At 49.9% G+C, this 25,859-nt stretch overlaps 1 protein-coding gene across 2 annotated transcripts in view; it reads right to left on the reverse strand.

The window, feature by feature from the left end:
* The window catches only part of LOC137521284 (cryptochrome-1-like), a 110,352-nt gene that overhangs the window by 65,988 nt on the left and 18,505 nt on the right, over positions 1-25,859 (reverse strand). Inside the window, exon 1 of one of the 2 annotated variants that reach the window (XM_068240317.1) lies at positions 5,177-5,257. The exons of the other annotated variant lie outside the window; for it this stretch is intronic. The gene's annotated coding sequence lies outside the window, so the exon portion shown is untranslated. Of the gene's footprint in view, positions 1-5,176; positions 5,258-25,859 lie in introns of those variants that run through there. 2 annotated transcript variants of the gene reach the window in all.

A 25,859-nucleotide genomic window follows, 5' to 3' on the forward strand; every position in this document is an offset into this window, starting at 1 on the left:
CGGCCTAGCAGGGCCTGAGCGGCAGCCTCCGGCGGTGATGGACGAGCTGAGCTCGTCCATACCGCCCGGCTGGTTAAGGACTAGACCCTTTTTTTCCATTCAGACCACTGCAGCTTTCACGGTTTATTGCTCGCTCATACAACCTACCACCTAAATGAATTTTGGCTCCTTTTCTTGTCACTAATAAAGCTTTCTTTTGGTGCTATTTGATTGCTGCTGCGATTTTTACTTTTTATTATATTCATCAAAAAAGACATGAATTTGGTCAAAAAAATGATTTTTTTAACTTTCTGTGCTGACATTTTTCAAATAAAGTACAATTTCTGTATACATGCAGCACGAAAAATGTGGACAAACATGTTTTTGATTTAAAAAAAAAAAAAAAAAACCCATTCAGCCTATATTTATTGGTTTGGGTAAAAGTTATAGCGTTTACAAACTATGGTGCAAAAAGTGAATTTTCCCATTTTGAAGCATCTCTGACTTTTCTGACCACCTGACAGGTTTCATGAGGGGCTAGAATTCCAGGATAGTACAAATACCCCCCAAATGACCCCATTTTGGAAAGAAGACATCCCAAAGTATTCACTGAGAGGCATAGTGAGTTCATAGAAGATATTATTTTTTGTCACAAGTTAGCAGAAAATGACACTTTGTGATCTAAAAAAAAATAAATAAAAGTTTCCATTTCTTCTAACTTGCGACAAAAAAAAAAAAAAAAAATGAAATCTGCCACGGACTCACCATGCCCCTCTCTGAATACCTTGAAGTGTCTACTTTCCAAAATGGGGTCATTTGTGGGGTGTGTTTACTGTCCTGGCATTTTGGGGGGTGCCTAATTGTAAGCACCCCTGTAAAGCCTAAAGGTGCTCATTGGACTTTTGATCCCTTAGCGCAGTTAGGCTGCAAAAAAGTGCCACACGTGGTATTGCCGTATTCAGGAGAAGTAGTATAATGTGTTTTGGGGTTTATTTTTACACATAACGATGCTGGATGGGAGAAATATCTCTGTAAGGGCTGGTGCACACCGAGCGGCTTTTTGGGCGTTTTCAGATCCGCTTGCGGCTGCGGATCTGCTTGGTCAATGTATCTCAATGGGGTGGTGCACACCAGAGCGGCAGGCGTTTTGCAGAAACGAAAAATGCCTGGGTGAGGCATTTTTTGGATTTCGGATGCGTTTCTGCCTCAATGTTAAGTATAGGAAAAACGCAAACCGCTCTGAAAAACGGCACTTCAGAGCGGTTTTGCAGGCGTTTTTGTTACAGAAGCTGTTCAGTAACAGCTTTACTGTAACAATATATGAAATCTACTATACTGAAAACCGCAGCAGCAATCCGCAAAACGCTAGCAAAACGCCTCATAAAAATAAAAAAAAGCGTTTAAAAATCTGCTAGCATTTTGCGGATTTGCTAGCGGGTTTTGGTGTGCACCAGCCCTCAATGGACAATTGTGTGTAAAAAAATCAAAAGGGTGTCATTCACAGAGGTATTTCTCCCACCCAGCATGGGTATATGTAAGAATACACCTCAAAATACATTATACCACTTCTCCTGAGTACGGCGATACCACATGTGTGGCACTTTTCTTGCACCCTAACTGTGCTAAGGGGCCCAGAGTCCAAAGAGTACCTTTAGGCTTCTTGCACACCAAGACGTTGTGTTAGGTGCCACGTTAAGGTCGCATAACGTGCACCTAACACAACGTATGGTGCTGCAAAAGCCGACGGTAGAGTGAGCCGCGTTCGGCGGCTCGATTCCTATAATGTCTCCCAGAGTGGTGCTGATTGGCCAGCGGGACCACGTGATGCGGAGCGAGACACTCCGCATCACGTGCTCCCGCCGGCCAATCAGCTGCCGCCAGTGCAGTGAATATTAAGTAGCCATGTGCGCGGCTACTGTAGCTGGCTCTCCCCGCCTCCTCTCCGCCCCCCACTGCGCATGTGCAAACAGTCTAACGCGGCTATAGCCGCTCCAACGCCGTAGCATGCTGCACTTTGCACCGAACGTGCAGCATTACATGTAACGCAACGTGGGCTGTGTGAACAGCCCACTTGTGTTACATTGCTGTGCGTTGGGGGAGCGTTACAGGCGCACTAACGTGCGCCTGTAACGTCTTGGTGTGTAAGCAGCCTTAACCTCCCTGGTGGTATGATTCCTGCGGCCTTGGGAGGGTTTTTTTTTTTACTTTTTTGTTTGTTTGTTTTTTTAGCATGTAGCTAGCCTAGCGCTAGCTACATGCTTCCCCCTCCCTGCGGCGTCCCCCCGTAGCGTCTGATCGCCGCTTGCCCATAAGGAAATCCCGTTCTGAACAGGATTTCCTTGAGGGCTTCCCCCGTCTCCATGGCGCCGAACGGAGTGACGTCCTCGACGACGTGACGTCACAGGGAGTCCCGATCCACCCCATAGCACAGCCTGGTGGCGATTGGCCAGGCTGCGCAAAGGGTATGCAGGGGGGGGGGGGGCCCTGTATGCAAGGGGTATGCAGCGGATCGGCGGCGAGCGGACCAAACACGCAGCTATAGCAAAGTGCTAGCTGCGTGTTTGAAAAAAAATTATGCAAATCGGCCCAGCAGGGCCTGAGGAATCCTCCGTGGCGGCTTACCCCATGTCCAGCACGGGGTTACTGCTAAGGAGGTTAAAGGACTTACTAGGCGAACACACAAAAAAAAGTTACTTACCTCATGGCCATTGCAGTGCTCCTAGCAGACTATCAGCGCCTGGCCTGTCACTGTTTGGCCCTCTGTTAGCATTATCCAAGCTGTAGTTCAGGCCCCGACCCAGGGTCGCCGTATCAATTTGCGATAAAAAACGCTGCTTTAAAAAAATCCTGCGTCTGCGCAGTTCTTAGCCGCTAGTGCGGCTGCGCAGGTTCTCTGGCCTGTCCCCGGCCCGTCCTCGCTCCCTTCACTCAGCTCTGTACGTCATGTGGGCGTGCCCGCACGGCCGCCCACATGACTGATTGAGGGACAAGTCACGTCTCCCCACGCTCAGCGCTGCTTGTCTCGGATGAGGGGGCGCGGCTGACTTGTCCCTCAATCAGTCATGTGGGCGGCCATGAGGGCACGCCCACATGACGTACAGAGCTGAGTGAAGGGAGCGAGGACGGGCCGGGGACAGGCCAGAGAACCTGCGCAGCCGCACTAGCGGCTAAGAACTGCGCAGATGCAGGATTTTTTTTAAAACGGTGTTTTTGATCGCAAATTGATAGGGAGACCCTGGGCAGGGTCGGGGCCTGAACTACAGCTTGGATAATGCTAACAGAGGGCCACACAGTGAAAAGCCAGGCGCTGATAGTCTGCTAGGAGCACTGCAATGGCCATGAGGTAAACAACTTTTTTTTTGTGTTTGTCTCGTAAGTCCTTTAAGCATGTTCATCTTTTAGGCTACGTTCACAGTGGTGCATAACGGCCACTTTGTAACTCCATAGCAATCCAACACCTATAGCAACGTTAACAGTGCGGCAGGAGAAGTGTATTATAACAGCATGCTGCATCATAGCGCACTACATGCCGTGCATTACTGCAAAAATATGTACTTGAAGCATACATTTTATTGACCGTATGCTTCACTGTATCCAATAAAATGCGCAGGTATCTTTCCGCATCGTTTTCCCGATCTGTTGTGTTCCTGCTGTCACAGGGAACGCAACGTAACATAAATGGCCACTGTTATTGTAACCTAAACCCTGGTACCCACTAGAAAGAGCAAAGCGCTATCGCAATCACTAGCGATTTGTGATAGTGCTTTGCAAGCAATTTTGGGAGTGAGCTCTATCCTCCAATACAATGCATTAGAATGGAAACGCTCCCAAAATGCTACATGTCCTGTGATTTGCCAAATTTTAATCGCTCTAGTGGAATCTTTCCCATCCATGTACATTGCAGTGTTCTCCCCAGAATTTTTTTTCCAGCCGGGTGGCATGAAATAGTAGCCGGGTGGGGCAATATGAGAAATGCAGGGCTGGTGCTTCTGTGCACAACCCTGCTTATAGTATAGGAGGAGGTGACCCGATGGCAGCCGGGTGCCCATCAAAACTAGCCAGGTGGAGCACTCGGCTAAAAGAGCCTGGGGAGAACACTGCATTGGCAGAGCATTTAGGGAAATCGCTAACGATTGAAGGTGATCCCTAAATGCTCAAAAAATATATTATAGAGCTAATATGGTAATATGGTTGAGGCGATTCAGCAAGAAAATCCATAGGGAACAGATCTCCAATCACAGCAATGTCTACATTTGAGGCATTGTAATTGGCCAAATAGAGTGAGCATATTATTGTGGTGGCTGGATAGTGTAATGGTTAAGGGCTCTGCCTCTGACAAAGGAGACCTGGGTTCGAATCTCGGCTCTGCCTGTTCAGTAAGCCAGCACCTATTCAGTAAGGAGTTCTTTGGGTGAGACTCACTAACACTGCTACTGCCTACTGAGTGCGCTCTAGTGGCTGCCTCATAAGCGCTTTGAGTCCAACAGGAGAAAAGCGCTATACAAAAAAAGGAATTAAAAGAAAAAAAGGAATTATTATTGCAACTATCTAAAACCCAGAAGTTCAAGAGGGTGCTGTCCACCCAATCCAGTTAGCGGAATTTCCCTTATGGACTTTTTTGCTGGATCACCTCAACCACACGAGCGCTAACATGTCATCTATTAGCTGTGCAAAGGAAGTGTGGTCTGCAGAATTTATGAAATACCACTCAGATAATGTAGGGTTCTCTACCTTCAGATCCCCTTCCTAATACAGAACCAAAATAGTGCTACTCCAAAATAACAGTGCCACCCACCACCAAAATCATGTCATAACAAGGAGGGTAATGCATGAACCACCCAGCCTATACATCCTTTTCTATTCACTCTAGATTTTATTAGTGCCATTTGACACATCTTGACTCAAACAGAAGGGATTATTTCTGTTGCCCGAGGACATAAACACAGAAGAAAATAGAATCCTCTTTATACAGCCCGGTAGGGCTGTGTGTTTCACCCCAAATGGAGAGGGAAACATTTCACAGATTTTACTAAATATGCAGATCATGGAAGCTGCAAAAGAATGGCAAATCTTAGAGCAGATGCATGCTGCAGAGCTGTAACAAGTAAACTAGTTAGCGATCAGAAGTGTTCAGGAATAGCAACGATACAGTTAGAAGGTTATCTAAGGGCAAGTAATGGAAGCAGCATGTATTTACCCAATAATGAAAGTCTCTCTGGTCAGTGCAGCACCCTCTGTATGGAAGCAAGTTGTTGTTACATCACCTTCATCATAACGAGTTACAAAACATGCTTCTTCCTGTCTGCAGACCAATCAGCTGGTAGAGTGTTAGTCACACCTCCTGCCTATTAACCTTTTTTATGCCAGACAACAATCCAGCATCCGCTCACATGTGCCTGAAGGTTTGTGCAACTGTCCCTTGTTATTGAAACTCAGGAGGACAGAGTGATGGGAAGTCCGTCTCTTTTCAATGAATCGATTAATTCGAGTCAATCCATTAAAAAGAGCCGGATCATGAACTGAACCATTTGATTCATTTCATTGTGGAGAGTGTGGTTAGTAGTGATGTCTGGTTCATGAGTGATTGGTTCTTTTGAGCTGGTTCTTTCCCGTGAATCGAGTGATTCGATTCGTCACACTGATCCGAATCAGTTCAGTGGATGATTCAGGAACTGCAGCTGCACAAGGTCCTTTTCCACTGCAAAACCAATTTTGATGTGCATTTTTTGTGCGTTTTTTTATGCGTTTGCATTTTTTACCAATTTTGATGTGCGTTTTTTATGCGTTTGCATTTTTCTGATTGGCAAGTGTCTTGATTTTTTAAAATAAATACTAGTGGTTAAATCAATACAAAACGCAAAGCGTTTTTCATGCGTTCATATATTTTACATTGAAACGCAAAACGCATCATAATCACACAGACATGCGTTTGCGCTTTTTTTTAAATCGGTATGCAGCAGTGGAATAGGCCACCCAGAATTATTATTTTAAACAGGCTGCACTTAAGGCCCCGTTCACACTGCACACGTTGCCGTCCGAATTTCGGCAACGCGTGCAGGAGGCAGATACGCACGACATCAGAAAGTGCATAGACTGCACTGATGTTCACATTGTATGCGTTCCGGACAGGTGCAGTCCGCAAACGCATGTTGCACGCATTTTTAACAAATCGCGTGGCTGACCCAGAAAGTGTCACGCAACGCATAGAAACGCAGATGGCGTGCGTTTGTACACGTTGCATACCAAACGCAAAGCCATCCACGTTTGATGATGTCTACGTGGCCTAAGGCCTCTTTCACATTACAACGCGTGCAGGAGAACGGCTCCTGCACGCGTTGAATAGGCTGCGGCATGATGTCGGGAATCTGCGGTGCGACACTGAGTAGCGTCGGTAGTAATTAATTAACCCGAAGGAGAAACGCCGATTCCCAACGTTAAAATGCTCCCGGGTGCGTCGTACCGCAACGCATCGAAACGCAGCGTCGGGTGTGAAAGGTAAAATGAAAGTCTATAGACTTTCATTTTACCTTGGTCAACGCTAACTATCATAGTTGCGTTGAAACTCTGAAAACGAGCTGTAGTGTGAAAGGGGCCTGAGAATCAGCAAACGCAAAAACGCAGCTAGTGGAAAAGGGCCCAAACACAGCTGAAGAAGGAGCCAGGAGGAGGAATAATAGATGTCTGGGCCAATTAGCAGGAGAGGGGAGTGACTAGTAACTCTGCTGCTAGCCACACACTTCCCAGTGAAATGAATCGGTTCATGATCCGGTTCTTTTTACTGGATTGAATCGAATGAATCGAATGAATTAAAGTATAGGAACGCATGAAAAACACATAGAAATTCTATATGCTGATCTTTTTAAAGTGAGTGTTTACCATTTCAAAAATAAAAAAGTCGGATACTCACCTAAGGAGAGGGAAGGCTCGGTCCTAATGAGCCTTCCCTCTCCTCTCCTGATGCCCGTTCCCGCGCAGGATCCCCCGTGGCAGTATTCGACCAGTTCGATCAAATCCTGCCACTTCCGCATGCCGAAGGGAGCTTTCGGAAGCCTTCCAGAGCACTCGGGCTCCCGAAGACGGGCCGCTCCATACTACACATGCGCGAGCTCCCTCTATGACGCACACTCGCGTGCGTAGTATGGAGCGGCCCGTCTTCAGAAGCCCGAGTGCTCCCGAAGACCTCCGAATTCCCTGCGGCGGCGGACGCGAACGGGGGAGCCAGCGCAGCACCGAAGGCACCGGGAGAGGAGAGGGAAGGCTCATTAGGACCGAGCCTTCCCTCTCCTTAGGTGAGTAACTGACTTTTTTATTTTTAGATTGGTACCCATTGGCTTTAAGATGTTGTTAAGCTGTAATTCTTTTGACTAGTTTATCAATAAAGCACCTTTTGTACACTAAAAACACATAGAAATGTGTTTGCATTTTGTAATGATTTAACCACTATTATCTATTTTCAAAAATCAAGACAACACTTGCCAATCTGAAAAACACAAACGCAAACGCATAAGAGCCTGAGCCCACTAACGCATATGTGCGCAGTTGTACGCAGTTGTGTCCGCTTTTCAGAATCTGTAACATTGATGTGTTGCTTAAAAGCCGACAAAACTGCGCACAACTGCATTAGTGGGCTCAGGCCCTAAAAAATACACATCAAAATTGGTCATAAAACGCCAACACATAAAAAACACGCACATCAAAATTCTTTGGCAGTGGAAAAGGACCATGTGCAGCTGCAGTTCCTGTCTCATCCACTGAACTGATTCGGTTCAGTGTGATGAGTCAGATCACTCAACTCACAGGAAAGAACTGGCTCAAATGAACCAATCACTCATGAACCGGACATCACTACAGGACAGTTACATCCCAGGACGCCCAAAGAGCGGTGTTATAAATTACTGTTTCTCTCAAGCATAGTTGTGGGAAGTCTCATGAATTCAGAAAGTAAATGAATCCCTTACTTTATGTATGATTATTGTACTTACTGTAGTACCTTTATGTTAACGCAAACTTAAGTAAAAAAGCAAAGCAAAGTCAAATAAACACACACATCATACTTATCTCCCGCACAGTCTGCTCATCAATCTCATTTTCCTCTCCTAAATCCTGTTTTTCCACTGTGATCGATAGAATTCTCCGTCCTCCATTTTAAAAATAGTAATGACCAGTGGCGTAGCTAGACATTACAGGGCCCCATAGCAAAATTTTCAAGGGGCCATAATATCTAGGCACTCTTGAGCATTGCTACCTCTATGAATAAGAGTTGATTGGGTAATTTACAGTCTGATGCAATGCACACTGTGTATAATCCATGAGCACTGGGACAAAGTCAGAGCAGGGTGGAGCAACAAGTAAAAGTTAATAGTGAACAAATCAAGTTCCATCTGGGCCCCCTCTTCTCCTAGGCCCCATAGCATCTGCTATGGCTATTGTTACACCCCTGGTAACGGTTTCCAGGACAGCACTCCATTAAACTGTAATATCGCTTGATGCTTGTGTCAAAGCGAAACATAGGCATCACTGTGCGCATCAGTTGTCCTTTTAGTTATAATTAACAGCAACTGATATAGTGGAAAAGGACCCTAAGGCTGGTTTCACAGTGGGACGTTACAGGCGTACGTTAGAGCAGCCTGTAACACACCCCACCGCACAGCAATGAAAAATCAATAAGCTGTTCACAGTGCCCACGTTGCGTTACTTAGTAACGCTGCGCCATAAGACAACGTACTGCATGCAGTACTGTATAAGCGGCAGAGCCGCGTTAGACTGCTTGCACATGCTCAGTAATGTTGGGGAGGAGTGGAGAGCGGCCAGGCACATGGCTAATTAATATTCACTGCACTCAGTGTTTACTTCCTGGAGCAGCCGCTCTGTGCGGCGATTGGCTGGGCGGGACCACGTGATGCCGCATGCGTCCAAGAGTACGCATCACGGCATCACGGACGCCAGAGTGAGCTGCACAATGCGGCTCACTGTGACGTCCACATCAGAGAGCAGCAGGCGTTGCGTTAGGGGCACGTTATGCGACCATAACGTCCCCTAAAACGTAACGTCCTACTGTGAAACCAGCCTAAAGGTCCTCGAGACTGGTTCTCTCATGAAGCAAGGTGAAACATTTTGCAGAGATTACAGGGGTGGCATGTTTGTACTGTGTGTTTACACTAACAGCATGCAGTCAGAGTAGGAGAAAAAGCAATAGGAGAGTGAGGTGAGGAGGTCATCATTGAGGAAAAGCAGCTTGTTGTGCTGTGTGAGGAGTCTGACAGTGAGTGAGGAGGGGGGAGGCAGGAGAGCAGAAGTGTTTTATTTGACTTGCACAGCAGAAGGGAGGAGTTGGCACTGCTGTCCTGACTGAGGAGGAATGGAGTGGCTGAGGGGGAGCAGTATTTTACACAGACTCACAGCCAGCCAGTGTGCTGTTGTGTTGAGCTGCAGCATGTCATGTGAGAGCATTAAGCAAAGTAAATTGTTGGCTATTGTGCGATCATTGCAAATTGGGGGGGGGCATCCTCACAAGTGTGCCTCACGCAGCAGAAAGTCTAGAGCCAGCCTTGAGGCAGGGGTCACACTTGTCTTTCAGTTTTCTACACTTTTCAGAAAACCGAAGGACAAGTGTGACTCCTGCCTTACAGCAGCTAATGTAATTTATAGAGAAAACTGACAAATTGCGCAAGATGTCAGTTTTTTTCCTGCACACAAAATCTGCATTCAAGTGTGACCTAGCCCATTGACTAACATGAGTTCTCAGTTGAAATCAGTTTTTCTGTGCAGAAAACGCACACGAAAGCAGACAAGTGTGACCCCTGCCTCAGGGTCCTTTTTCACTATATCAGTTGCTGTCAGTTGTAACTGAAAGGACAACTGATGTGCAGTCCAGTGTTCATGTTTCCCTATGGCCTCTTTCACACTATACGCTGAAAAGATGAAACTTTTTCACAATGCGTTGCTGTGGAGGAAAAAAAAAACAGCTTTCAGCTTCTGGAAAGACAAGAACGACTAGATCTAGTCAGGACTGATAGGGATCGTTGCTAGAAGAAAATGGTGAGCTTCTGAGAGGAACTGACACCAAGGAAAGTATATAATAGTCCTTTGCAGGTACATTTTGTTTATTTTAAATAATTTTACTCAGTTCAGGTTCACTTTAAAGCTAATGGGAGTCGTATCAGATCAGAAAAAAACAGATACTCACCTAAACAGAGGGAAGGCTCTGGGCCCTAATGAGCCTTTCTTCTTCTCTCCTGGTCCCCTCGTTGTGGCGACAGCTCCTCCATTCAAATCCCTCAGCGCGGGGGACTTTGGGAGCCAAGTCAACCCGAAGACAGGCGGCTCCATACTGTGCATGCACAAGTGTGCAGGAGAGGGCACTCGCACATGCGCAGTATGGAGCGGCCTGTCTTTGGGAGCACTCTCCAGGATCCAGAACCTTCCCTTTCCATAGGTAAGTGTCTGCCTTTTTTTTATATATAGACGGTTCCCATTGACTTTAAAGAATACCTTAGGGGTTACTTTCCTTGGGAGGGGGATGCCTCTGAATAGAAATGAGGCTTCCCTTGTCCTCCTTAGCACCCCTGATCCAGTGCTGGCCGGCTGGAAAATTCACCGACAAGAGCTCGTCGGCAGATTGCGCAGGCGCACTACAGCTTCCACCGTTGTATTCCCAAACAGTGTGCACCTGGTGCAGGCGCAGTAGCGGCTTGCTGCTCAGGCTCTGGTGGAAATAGCCAAGCCCTACCAGGTCCACTCTACTGCGCAGGCACACACGGCTCACCCCTGCGCAGTAGAGCAGGCCTGATCAGGCTCAGCTATTTCCACAGGAGTGCTTACTGAAAAGGCTTTACCAAATAGCCTGGGGGGTAAAGATTAATTGATGGGCCCAGCCTGTGCATTTGTGTATCATACATTCTAGGAGTGTCCCTCGAAGTAGTGATTCAGGTCACTGTGAGAATCTACGAATTGGCATTTATCTTTCTTTCCAATTTTGCACACCTAAGACAGCTAAGGGCTCAGACACACTATAAACACTTTTCTGGCTATTTGCGATTGATCAGCGCTTCCTGAGCGCTTTTTAAAAATCGCTCCAATTCATTTGCATTAAAATTGCGGTACAATTTCTTAAAAATCGTGTTAAGTTTTTACTTGTGATTGGCATTTTTACGCGATCACATCAATTTTTACCGCGATTTTAATGCAAGTGAATGGGAGCGATTTTTAAAAAGCGCTCAAAAAGCGTTGATCAATCGCAAATGCTCAGAAAATTCTTATAGTGTGTCTGAGCCCTAAGGCTCTGTTCCAGTGGTGGACACAAATTCCGTTTCTTAAAGGGCCCATTAAGTCTCGCCAGCATTTTACCTGGGGGGCCAGACTAACCTCCCTCCCTCACCTCAGGGGGCCCCCCTCCTTTAATGCTTGGCAGAAGAGCAGCAGATACAGCAAGGCTCCGGCGGGGTAAATCAGACGCTAGAGGTCCAGCCTCCTGGTGCATGCTGTCTCCTCTGTAATGCCGATCGCACTGCTTCCTGGTTTAGTGTGATCGGCATTACAGAGGAGACAGCGTGGACCGGGAGGCTGGACCTCTAGCGTCTGCTTTATCTATTTTTTTATCTATTTATTTGCCCACCCTCCCACCTAACTGCCTACCCATCTGCCTACCCTCCCACCTCCCCCCCACCCGGCTATCTATCTATCTGCCCACCCTTTCAACCCCCCCACCCCCCACACACCAGATTATCTATCTCATCTGCCCCCCCCCCTCCCCCCAGGCTATCTATCTGCCCCCCAGGCTATCTGTCTGCCCACCCTCTACCCGGCTATCTATCTGAACCCCCAGGCTATCTATCTTATCTGCCCTCTATCCACCACCCCCACCAGGCTACCTATCTGATCTGCCCCCCCCCCCAGGCTATCTATCTGCCCACCCTCCCAGGCTATCTATCTGAACACCCACCCTCCCCCAGGCTATCTATCCTATCTGCCCTCTGCCCACCCCCCCACCAGGTTATCTATCTGCCCACCAGGCTATCTATCTGATCTTCCCACCCCCCACACGGCTATCTATCTATCTGCTCACCCCCCACCAGGCTATCTATCTATCTGCTCACCCCCCACCAGGCTATCTATCTATAAGCTCACCCCCCACCATGCTATCTATCTTATCTGCCCTTCCTCCCACCCCCACCAGGCTATCTATCTTTTCTGCCCACCCTCCCACCAGGCTATCTATCTATCTGCTCACCCCCGCCAGGCTATCTATTTTATCTGCCCACCCCCCACCAGGCTATCTATGTTATCTTCCCACCCTCCCCCCAGGCTATCTATCTTATCTGCCCTTCCTCCCACCCCCCACCAGGCTATCTATCTTATTTGCCCACCAGGCTAACTATCTTATCTGAACACCCTCCCACCAGGCTATCTAATAATAATAATAATAATAATCCGAACATTTGTATAGCGCTTTTCTCCTGTCGGACTCAAAGCGCTCAAGAGCTGCAGCCGCTGGGACGCGCTCAAGAGGCCACCCTGCAGTGTTAGGGAGTCTTGCCTTGAACTCCTTACTGAATTTTGAGTACTTGACCTAGCCAGGATTCGAACCCTGGTCTCCCATGTCAAAGGCAGAGCCCTTAACCAGTACTCTATTCAGCCACTGCTATCTGATCTTACCACCCCCACCAGGCTATCTATCTGATCTTACCACCCCCACCAGGCTATCTATGTGATCTTACCACCCCCACCAGGCTATCTATCTTATCTTTTGCCCACCCCCACCAGGTAATCTATTTGCCCACCCCCACCAGGTAATCATCCAGCCACCCACACTCCCTACCTGGCAATTGTTTAGGCTATCTATCTATAAGCTCACCCCCCACCATGCTATCTATTTTATCTGCCCACCCTCCCCCAGGCTATCTATCTTATCTGCCCTTCCTCCCACCAGGCTATCTATCTATCTGCTCACCCCCGCCAGGTTATCTATCTTATCTGCCCACCCCACACCAGGCTATCTATCTTATCCGCCCACCCACACCAGGCTATCTATTTTATCTGCCCACCCACACCAGGCTATCTATTTTATCTGTCCACCCCCCACCAGGCTATCTGTTATCTTCCCCCCCCCCCCAGGCTATCTATCTTATCTGCCCACCCTCCCACCAGGCTATCTATCTGCCCACCAGGCTATCTATCTTATCTGCCCACCCTCACACCAGGCTATCTATCTATCTGCTCACCCCCGCCAGGTTATCTATCTTATCTGCCCACCCCACACCAGGCTATCTATCTTATCTGCCCACCCACACCAGGCTATCTATTTTATCTGCCCACCCCCCACCAGGCTATCTATTTTATCTGCCCACCCCCCACCAGGCTATCTATGTTATCTTCCCACCCTCCCCCCAGGCTTTCTATCTTATCTGCCCTTCCTCCCACCCCCCACCAGGCTATCTATCTTATTTGCCCACCAGGCTATCTATCTTATCTGAACACCCTCCCACCAGGCTATCTATCTGACCTTACCACCCCCCACCAGGCTATCTATGTGATCTTACCACCCCCCACCAGGCTATCTATCTTATCTTTTGCCCACTCCCACCAGGTAATCTATTTGCCCACCCCCACCAGGTAATCATCCAGCCACCCACCCTCCCTACCTGGCAATTGTTTAGCCCACCCACCCTCCCTACCTTGCAATTGTTTAGCTGAAGCAATTGTTTAGCCCTCCCACCCTCCCTACCTAGCAATTGTTTAGCTTACCGACCCTTCCTATCTGGCAAATGTTTAGCCCACCCAGCTTAAGTGTTCAGGCACAGGGACAGACCGGAGGACATTGACCCGGACTTATTAAGCAAGCACCATGGTCGGTCAGTATCGGTAAGCAATGACATCTTTTACAGCATTTTAGAGAGTACATAGTCATGTCACTGAGTCCTCAGAGAAGCTCACAATCTAATCCTACCATTAGGGTTGCCAGGTCGGCTGATGGAGAAAACCGGACAGGGGGTGGAGTTAGGGGCGGAGTCAGAAGCACACTTTTCTGTAGAGTGAGGCTAAGCAATGGGCTTTTTAAAAAATGTTTTTTACAGTATTTATATCGCACTGACATCTTCTGCAGCACATTACAGAGTACATAGCCATGTCACTAACTGTCCTCACCAGTACATGCACATAAGAGACCACTTTTCACCAGTAAATGCACATAATAAGAGACCGCTTTTCACCAGTAAATGCACATAATAAGAGACAGAGCAGAAAACTATTACAAAACTGGAAAACTATGCAAATAATGCAATGCATTTATGGCGTTTTTGCACAGTGAAGTGGTCGATTTCTTGCGGGAAGTTTTAAATTTTTTTTTTTTTTTCCCAACAAAATTTTTTATTGAGAACAATAAAGTGGACATACATAGGCATAAAGTTAAAATATAAATCTGCGCATACATGTATGTACACATTTTGAGCAAATATAACAAATATAACAGTATAACAGTATAAATTGCGTTGTACAATAGTATGAATTCAAGTGTAAAGTATAGTAAGCAGCGGGCTCAGGCGAGATTGAATGAGATTGAAAGTCACGCCTGGACTATACGGAGGGGAGATAGAGCGGAGCCAATGCACACAAAGAGCGGAAATACAACCAGAGAATTATGGGTCACTCACTCACCATATCTCCAGACTCCTGACCTTACCTTGCTTCCTTCGCAGATGCAGAATCGCATTGCAAATGACGTGAGTGACGCACGTCATGCGTGCGTTGGCAACGCAGCGTTGGCGTTGCCGTAGCAACGTCGGGAAGTGCGGGCTCGGGGGCGGTACTTAAGCTGGCGTAACTTACGCCGCGTAAGCTGGCTGGCTGTGCCTTTGACTGACAGCCAGGCAGCGAATCAGCGGTCGCGCAGCGCTGGCGGACGGGTGGCGGCAAGTGGCAAAAGGCATAAAACCGGACATCTTAATTGTCCGGTTTAACATGCCTTTTTGGACAGGACACAGCGGCCAAAAACCGGACTGTCCGGTCTAAAACCGGACACCTGGCAACCCTACCTACCATAGTCATAGTCTAATGTAATACCATATTATTATGTATTTATATGGCACTATGACATCTAATCTCTGCTATATGTATAGCAAGTAGGACATCATTTTTTATTAGGCTTCATTAAAAATGTCCTGTTTATGTCCACCGTTAGTGAATTACTAACTGCTGCTAAATTCATGTACATTTGGCCCTGCTCATGACTCGTCATTACCGCGCCCACTTTCCAGTTTTTCCGTGGCGCAGGTCAACTAGCACTGCGGTGGTTCTAGCACTTACATAGCAACCTTAAAAAAAAAAAAGAATCTGGGAGCCACCCCCTGTTTACAATCCACTGCCTTGTCTTCCCACTGCACCTCTTGCCTCCTAGCTCACTCACCCTCTGTACTAAGTTCCAGCCAGGTAGACTAGATTGCACACTGCCACTGTAGACTGCACCATCTTTGGCTAGTCAGTCCTAGATTGATTTGCATTTGCTCCATTTAGCTCCACACTTCAGTCAGAAACATCTGATTTTGATGATTGTTCAGGGTCTATGGCTAAATGTATTAGAGGCAGAGAATCAGCAGGTCAGCCAAGCAATGTGCATTGTTTAAAAGGAAATAAATATGTCAGCCTCTATATCCCTCTAACCTCAGGTGTGCTTTCAAATATAACAGACAGAGCCTGTCATGTCATGTTCTGTCTTGATGCAGGATTGGGGATAAGTTTTGCTATTGTTCAATAGCCTGTATAATGCAGATGTTACATGTATGCATCAATAAATATTTCTGGACCTCAGGGAAGGTTGCCATAGACTGTATTGGTAAATATATGTAATGTGTAACCACACCCAATTTAGTTGGCCACACCCACCTTTAGCTGCATGTCAGAGGCCCACAATTGGTATTTTGCACTGGGGCCCAGTGCTGACTGTGTCCGCCACTGCTTTGTTCACAGGGGCGTAGCTAGAAATGACTGGGCCCCATAGCAAAAAAAAATTATGCCCCTCCCCCCCCCAACGACCTTCCAACCCCATGGACCTCGGACCTCCCACCCAAACATTTTGTGGGGAAATCTGATTTCCCCACAAAGTGCAACCAGATTGTCGGCAGATTTCCCTACAATATGCAACCAGATTCTCTGCAGATTTCCCTACAATATGCAACCATATTGTCGGCAGATTTCCCAACAAAATGCAACCAGATTGTCGGCAGATTTCCACACAATATGCAACCATATTGTCGGCAGATTTCCACAGAATATGCAACCAGATTGTCGGCAGATTTCCCCAAAATAGGCAACCAGATTGTCGGCAGATTTCCCCACAATATGCAACCAGATTGTCGGCAGATTTCCCCACAAAATGCAACCAGATTGTCGGCAGATTTCCCCACAAAATGCAACCAGATTTTTGGCAGATTTCCCTACAATATGCAACCAGATTGTAGGCAGATTTCCCTACAATATGCAACCAGATTGTCGGCAGATTTCCCAACAAAATGCAACCAGATTGTCGGCAGATTTCCCCACAAAATGCAACCAGATTTTTGGCAGATTTCCCTACAATATGCAACCAGATTGTAGGCAGATTTCCCTACAATATGCAACCAGATTGTCGGCAGATTTCCCTACAATATGCAACCAGATTCTCTGCAGATTTCCCTACAATATGCAACTATATTGTCGGCAGATTTCCCAACAAAATGCAACCAGATTGTCGGCAGATTTCCACACAATATGCAACCAGATTGTCGGCAGATTTCCACAGAATATGCAACCAGATTGTCGGCAGATTTCCCCAAAATATGCAACCAGATTGTCGGCAGATTTCCCCACAATATGCAACCAGATTGTCGGCAGATTTCCCCACAAAATGCAACCAGATTGTCGGCAGATTTCCCCACAAAATGCAACCAGATTTTTGGCAGATTTCCCTACAATATGCAACCAGATTGTAGGCAGATTTCCCTACAATATGCAACCAGATTGTCGGCAGATTTCCCAACAAAATGCAATCAGATTGTCGGCAGATTTCCCCCCAAAATGCAACCAGATTTTTGGCAGATTTCCCTACAATATGCAACCAGATTGTAGGCAGATTTCCCTACAATATGCAACCAGATTGTCGGCAGATTTCCCAACAAAATGCAACCAGATTGGCGGCAGATTTCCCCACAAAATGCAACCAGATTGTCGCCAAATTTCCCCACAAAATGCAATCAGATTGTCGCCAGATTTCCCCACAAAATGCAATCAGATTGTCGCCAGATTTCCCCACAAAATACAGTATATGTAGTTAGGTCTATAGTGGGCTAACATTAATTACCTGGAGGGAGGGTGGTTGGGCAGGCTGGTACACTATTTGCGGTGCAGGCGGCACTGCACTGGGTAGGCAGTTAGATAGCTGGGTGGGAGGGTAGGCAGATAGGTAGACAGGTGGGCAGTTAGGTAGCCGGGTGGGAAGTTAGGTAGAAGGGTGGGCAGTTAGGTAGCAGGGTGGGGAGTTAGGTAGCCAGGTGGCAGGGTGGGCAGTTAGGTAGCTGGGTGGGCAGGTAGGTAGGTAGGTAGCCAGGTGGGAGGGTGGGCAGTTAGGTAGCCAGGTAGGAGGGTGGGCAGTTAGGTAGTGGGCAGCTAGGTTGCCGGGTGGGAGAGTGGGCAGTTAGGTAGCCGGGTGGGCAATTAGGTAAACAGGTGGGAGGGTGGGCAATTAGGTAGCCGGGTGGGAGAGTGGCCAGTTAGGTAGCCGGGTGGGAGGGTGGCCAGTTAGGTAGCCGGGTGGGAGGGTGGCCAGTTAGGTAGTGGGCAGTTAGGTAGCCGAGAGGGTGGGCAGTTAGGTAGCCGGGTGGGAGGGCGGGCAGTTAGGTAGTGGGCTGTTAGGTAGCCGGGTGGGAGAGTGGGCTGTTAGGTAGCCGGGTGGGAGAGTGGGCTGTTAGGTAGCCGGGTGGGAGGGTGGGCTGTTAGGTAGCCGGGTGGGAGGGTGGGCTGTTAGGTAGTGGGCAGTTAGGTAGCCGGGTGGGTGGGCAGTTAGGTAGTGGGCTGTTAGGTAGCCGGGTGGGAGGGTGGCCAGTTAGGTAGTGGGTAGTTAGGTAGCCGGGTGGGAGGGTGTTCAGTTAGGTAGTGGGCAGTTAGGTAGCCGGGTGGGAGGGTGGGCAGTTAGGTAGCCGGGTGGGAGGTTGGGCAGTTAGGTAGCCGGGTGGGCTGTTAGGTAGCCGGGTGGGAGGGAGGGCTGTTAGGTAGTGGGCAGTTAGGTAGCCGGGTGGGTGGGCAGTTAGGTAGTGGGCTGTTAGGTAGCCGGGTGGGAGGGTGGCCAGTTAGGTAGTGGGTAGTTAGGTAGCCAGGTGGGAGGGTGTTCAGTTAGGTAGTGGGCAGTTAGGTAGCCGGGTGGGAGGGTGGGCAGTGGGCTGTTAGGTAGCCGGGTGGGAGGGTGGCCAGTTAGGTAGTGGGCAGTTAGGTAGCCGGGTGGGAGGGTGTTCAGTTAGGTAGTGGGCAGTTAGGTAGCCGGGTGGGAGGGTGGGCAGTGAGGTAGTGGGCAGTTAGGTAGCCGGGTGGGCAGTGAGGTAGCCGAGTAGTTAGTGGGGTAGGGGCCCGACCCTTATCCCCCCTGCCTCACCTGGGGTCCCCCCTCCTTCCATCAGCGGCGAGAGAGCGGCCGGCATATACAGGAAGCTCCGGCGGGGTAATCAGCCTCTAGAGGTTCAGCTGCCTCCAGGTTACGGTGTCCCCACTGTATTGCTGCTCGCAATAAACCAGGAAGTGGTGCGAGCAGCAATACAGTGGGGACACCGTAGCCCGGAGGCAGCTGAACCTCTAGTGGCTGATTACACCCGCTGGAGCTCTCTGTATATGCCGGCCGCTCTCTCGCCGCTGATTAAAGGAGGGGGGACCCCAGGTGAGGCGGAGGGGGGGGCGCCGAGGTGAGGGAGGGGGGCCCCGCCCAACCGGACGGCCAGCGGGAAAAAAAAAAAAAAAAAAAGTCCTCTCAGGCAGCTGCGGGCCCCCTGTGACGTAGCGCTGCCGCGGGGCCCCGTAGCAGCGCTATGGCTGCTATCCCCAATGCTACGCCACTGTTTGTTCACATTATAAATCACCAGCACTTTCGAAAGCGCTGAGCGATTTATTGAGCTTTTTTTAAAGCACTTTTCCCTTCGCTTTGTGCTTAGAGGCTGAAAAAAATAAAAATTAAAAAAAACTTCTGACTGGGCCAAATTAGCATTGTATTGAATACAAGGGGATTTGTATCCAATGCAATGTTGCATTTGCTTCCTGGCTGCCGCTGAGCAAAAAGCTTTGATCTGTGTGTGATCTATTTGTATCCAATGCAATGTTGCATTTGCTTCCTGGCTGCCGCTGAGCAAAAAGCTTTGATCTGTGTGTGATCTGTGACTTATCTGATCGGATTTTTCTGCCTGCCTGTTACCGATTTTTGCCTGGACTTTGACTATTCTCTCTGCCTTCCGCCTGGATTTTGATTGATTACCTGTTGCCAATTTTTGCCTGGACTTTGACTACTCTTTGCCTGCTGCCTGTACCGACCTCTGCCTGGATTTGACAACTCTCTGCCTGCAGTTTGCACCGACCTTTGCCTGCCTGTCGTTTATTATGGCGTCATCCTCCAGAAGGCGTCTCACCGCGGAAGCGTTGGTGGAGTTGGAGGACAGCGATCTGCAGTCACTGGCGGTCTCAAGTGACAGTGACGCACCTGAGGATCTGTCATCTGACAGCAACAGTGACTCCAGCACCACTGAGGTTAGTGATGTCCAGGTTTGGTGCCCCATCGACCTTTCTCAGGCTCCGCCACCGCCCCCACGTTTCCCTTTTACTGAGGAGCCTGGCCTGAAAAAAGAGTGCGAGTGCAACCCCCTGGCGTACCTTCAGATCTTCTTCTCGGACACGGTTATTGAGAAGATAGTGGAGGAGACTAACCACTATGCTACCCAACAACTGGCTGCTCCACAAGGGCGTTTTTCAAGCAGGACATTGGAGCCAGTCACCAAAGAGGATATCTGGTTGTTCTTGGGCCTGATTATTCTGCTGGAAGTGGTGGGGAAGCCCCTGCATAAATGGTACTGGACCACCAATAAAATAATTGCGACCCCTTTCTTTGGAACGGCGATATACCTCTTTTCCCTCATCCTGAAGTTCCTCCACTTTGCCAACAATGACACCTTTGAGGAGTCCACCCACCCTGCTCCAAAACTGAAGATCTGGGTGGTTAACCAGATGGTGGTTGTAATTTCAGGACCACTTATGTGCCACAGAGGGACATCAGCGTGGACGAAAGCCTGATAGCCTATAAGGGGAGGCTGAGCTGGCTCCAATGCATAGGTTCCAAGCGGGCGCTTTGGGATCAAGTCATACATGCTATGTGAGTCAGGTACCGGATACATTTGAAACACTATTATGTATACTGGAAAAGGCACTAAATATTGCCCCAGGTTTAACGAGGATGGAGTGGCGACATCTAGTGATGCTCATCTGAGCTAGGATATCCAAGTTACTCGGATATCCTAGCTCTTTTTTCACTATTCGAGCTCGAATAACGAGCTCGAATAGTATTAGCTATCCGGGCTGTGCTATCCGAGCGCACTCAGATAGCAAGCAGCTATCCGGAGATATCCTAGCTATCCGAGCTCGGATAGCGTCACGAGCTCGGATAGCGTCACGACAGACGTCACCTCAAGTCCTCACAAGCGAATCAGAGGGCTCCCAGCCCTCTGACTGCAGCCAATCACAGAGGGGGAGCCTGGCCAAGCCCCCCTCTATAAATAGCGGACGCCATCTTGCCTCACTCGTCCTGCTTGCAACTTACTGACTGATAGTACTGAGAGACTGCTCCAGTGCTTTTTGTCTGTGTGCAAGTGCATTGCTATTGTTCTAAACCTAGCGTTTTTACACTCCAACACTTGATCTTCAACTGTATTGCTTTGTATTGTAGATAGATTGTATTTTAGGCAGTTTAGTTTGGGTGATTACTAGGGGGACTAGGGAGGGAGAGAGACTGTCACTGGTGCTGCTGCAGGCCTGCAGCCAGCAGCTAGGCCCTGTGCCTAGGCAAGGCAGCCTGCCCTGCTCTGTGCTCTAGTCTCTAGTTACCTTACCTGTGCTCTCACCTGTCCTACTCTACTCCTGTACTACTATTACTTCTGTGTTAGATAGATTTGTACTATTTTGTAGTTAGCAAGGCCCAGCTTTACTGCTATACCTGTCCTGCTGTATCTGCTCTCTGTAATCTAGTCATACCTGTTGTATTATTTAGCTAGATTCTTCTATTGTTTAGTTAGTAATACTGTAGTGTACTGTACTCTAGTCTGTGTATAGGTACCGTCCGTCACCGCGTTACCTAGGGTCTTTGTGTGCGCAGTGCACGTCTGCGCTGTCCGCACCCTCTCGTTAGTGCTACACCCGTCCTATTGTTTATATATTACTTCTATTGTGTATTCGCGGACTTGTACTGTAGTCTGTGTATAGGGACACCGTCAGTCAGCGTCAGCTAGGGTCTTTGTGTGCGCAGTGCACATCTGCGCTGTCCGCACCCTCTCGTTAGTGCTACACCCGTCCTATTGTTTATATATTACTTCTATTGTGTATTCGCTGACTTGTACTGTAGTCTGTGTATAGGGACACCGTCAGTCAGCGTCAGCTAGGGTCTTTGTGTGCGCAGTGCACATCTGCGCTGTCCGCACCCTCTCGTTAGTGCTACACCCGTCCTATTTTTTTTTTACTTCTATTGTGTATTTGCTGACTTGTACTGTAGTCTGTGTATAGGGACATCATCAGTCAGCGTCAGCTAGGGTCTTTGTGTGCGCAGTGCGCACTCTCTCGTTGGCGCTTCACCGATCTCTGCTGTAGAGTACACCTGTCCGTCACCTCACACACCCACCACCACCAGTCCCACCCCATTAAAGTACCCCACTTGTCCCACCCGCCTTTACATACATAAGTTTTTTTTTTCATTTGTATATTAAAAATATACAATGTCTGGCACTGGCAGCCGCGGTTTGGGCAGGGGCAGCAAGGGCATCGCCAAGAGAGGAGGTCGTGGGCGTGGCAGCCGCGCCACCACCACCATGCGCAGTTCTGCGTCTGCACCAGTGGCTATTCCGCCATTAGCCACTGGCCGTGGACGCCTTGGCCGCCCAACAGCAGGGAGTCACGCTGCAGAGACACAGCAGCAGCAGCAGCGTGTGGCCCAGATGTTCCTCCCACCGCCAGGTTGTAGCCGTCCTATTGAGGAGAAGGACGCAGACGCTGTGGTGGAACTGATGGTGGATGAGCAGGCCACCATTAGCTCTGGAACCGAGTCCTCCACCCCCGCCACCACTCCTGTTCGCAAGAGTAGCAGCAGCCGACCAGCACTGCCTGGGGAGCAGGAGGAGGAGGAGGAGTGCAGTTCTCCAGCCCCAGCGGGCGACATCAGCACCCTGTCACTCAGCACCTTGTTTTCCCCAAGCGCAGTGGGGTTATGGAATGCTGTTGCGGAAGAATTTACGGAGGAAGGAATGCTCATGGGCACTTTGGGGGATGATGCTTTGGACAGTCAGACAGTGGTGACTGTCCATCCGCCCATGCATGCAGAAGGGGAGTTTGGGGGATCCCAGCAGGACATGTTTGCGGAGGGGGAGGATGATGATGACACTAGACGCTAGAAGGATCAGCATCGCAGGCATGGGCAGGATCACAAGTGGGCGTGGTATGCAAGCCACACAGCGTGCTGATCAGGAGACGAGTTCTGCCAGTGCCACCAACAGCCGCACCAAGAACCCCCACCCCCAACCACCACAGGGAGACCAGCGGCAGCAGCACCTTCCAGCCGAAGGGGCAACTTCACCTCCCCAATATGAAATTTTTTCACCCTTCCATATTTGGAGTGCAAGTATGCCACCTGCAACCAGTGCCGCAAGCAGCTCAGCAGAGGGAAGGAGCCCTCTGCGTTTGGCACCACCTCTCTAGTCAACCATCTTGCAGGGAAACACTTTCACGAGCATGAGGAGTTCGTGAAGTTAAAGGAAGCTGGCAGTGGCAGTGGCAGACCCGCCACCACTGCGAAGCCGTCGGCAGCAGGAGTGCGTCAGCAACGCACTGCTCCTCCTCCCTCTGCAACTCCTGCCGCCGACACTGAGGCCTGTTCTGGCAGCCAGTCCTCAGTGGCCTCCTCTGCTCCCTCCACTGCTTCCCGTGCCAGCAAAAGGCCTCGCCAGACCCTGCTCAGCGACACCTTCCAGGGGGTGGTCAGGGTTCTGCCTCCCAGCAGCCGTCGCGTGCGTCAGCTGAACAGCTTGCTGGCACGGGCCATGTGCTCCCAACTCCTGCCTTATTCCCTTGTGCAGGAGGGGAGCGACATGCGTGCGCTCCTGATGTGTGCAGCCCCCGATTGGCCAATCCCCAGCCGACATTATTTTGCACGCACGGCCATCCCTGCACTTCACCGTTCTGTGATGGCCAATGTCGGGAGAGGGCTGGAGCACGTGGTGGGTCAACGGGTCCACGTCACCATGGACTCGTGGAGCAGCCGGTTTGGGACAGGCCGCTATCTGTCCTTCACCGCGCATTGGGTCAGCTTGGTGGAAGGGGGTGAGGAGGGGGGAGCAGCATCGGGCACTGCCAGAGCAGCAGCACCAACAGCGCAGTGGGTGGTGCTACCATGCAGGGTCAGCGGAACAGCAGAAGGTTCCTCTGATCCGCTTCCATCCTCCGGCACACCAGCCCAAACCCCCCGCCTCAGCAGCAGCGTGAAGCCCCGCCACTGCCAAGCGCTGCTGGAATTGGTCAGCCTGGGGAAGACCAAACTGACGGCGAACCACGTCCTGGCCAAACTCCGAGAGCAGGAAAGGAATTGGCTGACCCCCAGAGGCCTCAGAGTCAGAGAGGTGGTGTCCGACAATGGGGCAAACCTGGTTGCTGCCATCAGCAGGGGAGACCTGACCCACATCCCCTGCCTGGCGCACGTCCTGAACCTGGTAGTCCAAAAGTTCCTGCGGACCTACCAGGGGATGGACCGACTCCTTGAGGCAGCAAGGAAGGTCGTGCGTCATTTCCGGCTCTCGCCTGCAGCCGTAGCGAGCCTGGAAGAGGTGCAGAAGGAGCTGCACCTGCCACAGCACCGGCTCATGATCGATGTTCCAACTCGCTGGAACTCCACCCTGGCGATGTTGGAGCGTCTGGTTGAATAGAGGCAGGCTGTCAGCCAGTACCTTGCACTTGCAACAGTTGCCTCCATCACTGCCACTGGGCGTGCGGCCACCAACCTCCCGTCCATCATCTCCACAGAGGACTGGGGGCACATTCAGCAGGTGTGCTCAGTCCTGGCACCCTTCCTGCAGGCCACCAACATTTTCAGCAGGGACCATGCAATGGTGTGCGAGTGGGTCCCCTTGGTGTGTGTGCTGGACAGGGCCCTGTATGCACTGGTGGAAGAGGGAGCGGCAGCCTTGGACCAGCAGGAGCTGCAGGCAGCTTCACAGGCCACTTCTGAGGAGGAGGAGGGCTTGGAGTTGGTAGAGGTCCCTGACCTTGCTGCTGATGAGGGGGAGCAGCAGAGCGCAGCTGGACTGGTGCGGGGGTGGAGAGAGGATGAGGTGGAGGAGGCAGAGGAGGACAGCAATGTCGGCTCTGGGGCTGCCGATGATGTGCCAACAGACGTTGCTAGACTCTTCTCAATGGCAGCGCACATGCTGAGGTGCCTGCGCAAGGACCCAAGGGTGATCCAGATGAAGCAGAGGGAGGACATCTGGATCTGCATTATGCTGGACCCACGTCTGAAGGGGAAGCTCAGCCAGTTCCTGCCTGCAGGAGGAGACCGTGCACAACAAATGAGGGATTTGCAGCCGTCCCTTGTTGAGTGCTTGGAGGAAGCCTTCCCTCAGACATCCACCCCCACTGTCCAGCCAGCACAGAGGCAGCAGCAGGTGCCTGCATCCACCAGCAGCAAGCGCACGCGCACCACAGACCTGCTGTCTCTGACCCAAGAGCTCTACATGAGTGTAGAGCTGCCAAGGACTAGAGAGGAGGTGCCTGCAGCAGCATCCTTCTCCAGTCACAGGCAGCGCTTGACCCGCATGGTGGCTGACTACATGGGGTCCTTCAGCGGGCTTGACAGCGTGGCCCCTGTTGATTCCATGGAGTATTGGGTCAAGCACCTGCCGATCTGGAGCGAGCTTGTGCAGTACGCCCTGGAAGTGCTCTCCTGCCCCCCTTCCAGCGTACTGTCAGAGCGTTGCTTCAGTGCAGCCGGTGGAGTCGTCACTTATAAGTGATCTCGTCTGTCTCACAAGTCTGTGGATAGACTGACGTTTCTCAAAATGAACCAGGCTTGGGTGGAAGGCGAATTCATGGCCCCTGTTGTCGGCGAGAGGGGGACATGAAGTGACGACTGGCACACACACATACACCTGCTGCTGCTGCTGCTGTTGTATTTCATCCTGCTGTCTGTGTCTCCACTGCCAGGGAATACATTACAAGGTGCTGCTGCCCATGCGCCACCAGCTATTACACTCAACAATAGCTGCAATAATTTAAAAAAAATAAAAAATTGTAATTATTTTAGAGGTGTCCGGGTTGAAAACTGTGCTGTCCCAATTGTGTAATGGACACAATGTGGGCTTCACGACCGCTGTCTGGAACCTCATGCTGTGTATTTACGGCCCTGGAACCACCGCTAGGAACCAGGGCCTACTATGTCTCGCTGTCTGCCCTCCTGCCTGCTGCCAAATGGCAGTCTGCCACACACATCCTCCTCACGCTGCCTGCTGTTATATTTCCTCTTGCTGTCTGTGTCTCCTCTCCACTGCCAGGGAACACATTACAAGGTGCTGCTGCCCATGCGCCACCAGCTATTACGCTCAACAATAGGTGCATTAATTTAAAAAAAAAAATTGTAA

Source organism: Hyperolius riggenbachi, chromosome 6 (genome assembly GCF_040937935.1).
Source record: "Hyperolius riggenbachi isolate aHypRig1 chromosome 6, aHypRig1.pri, whole genome shotgun sequence".
Taxonomy (NCBI): Eukaryota; Metazoa; Chordata; class Amphibia; order Anura; family Hyperoliidae; genus Hyperolius; species Hyperolius riggenbachi.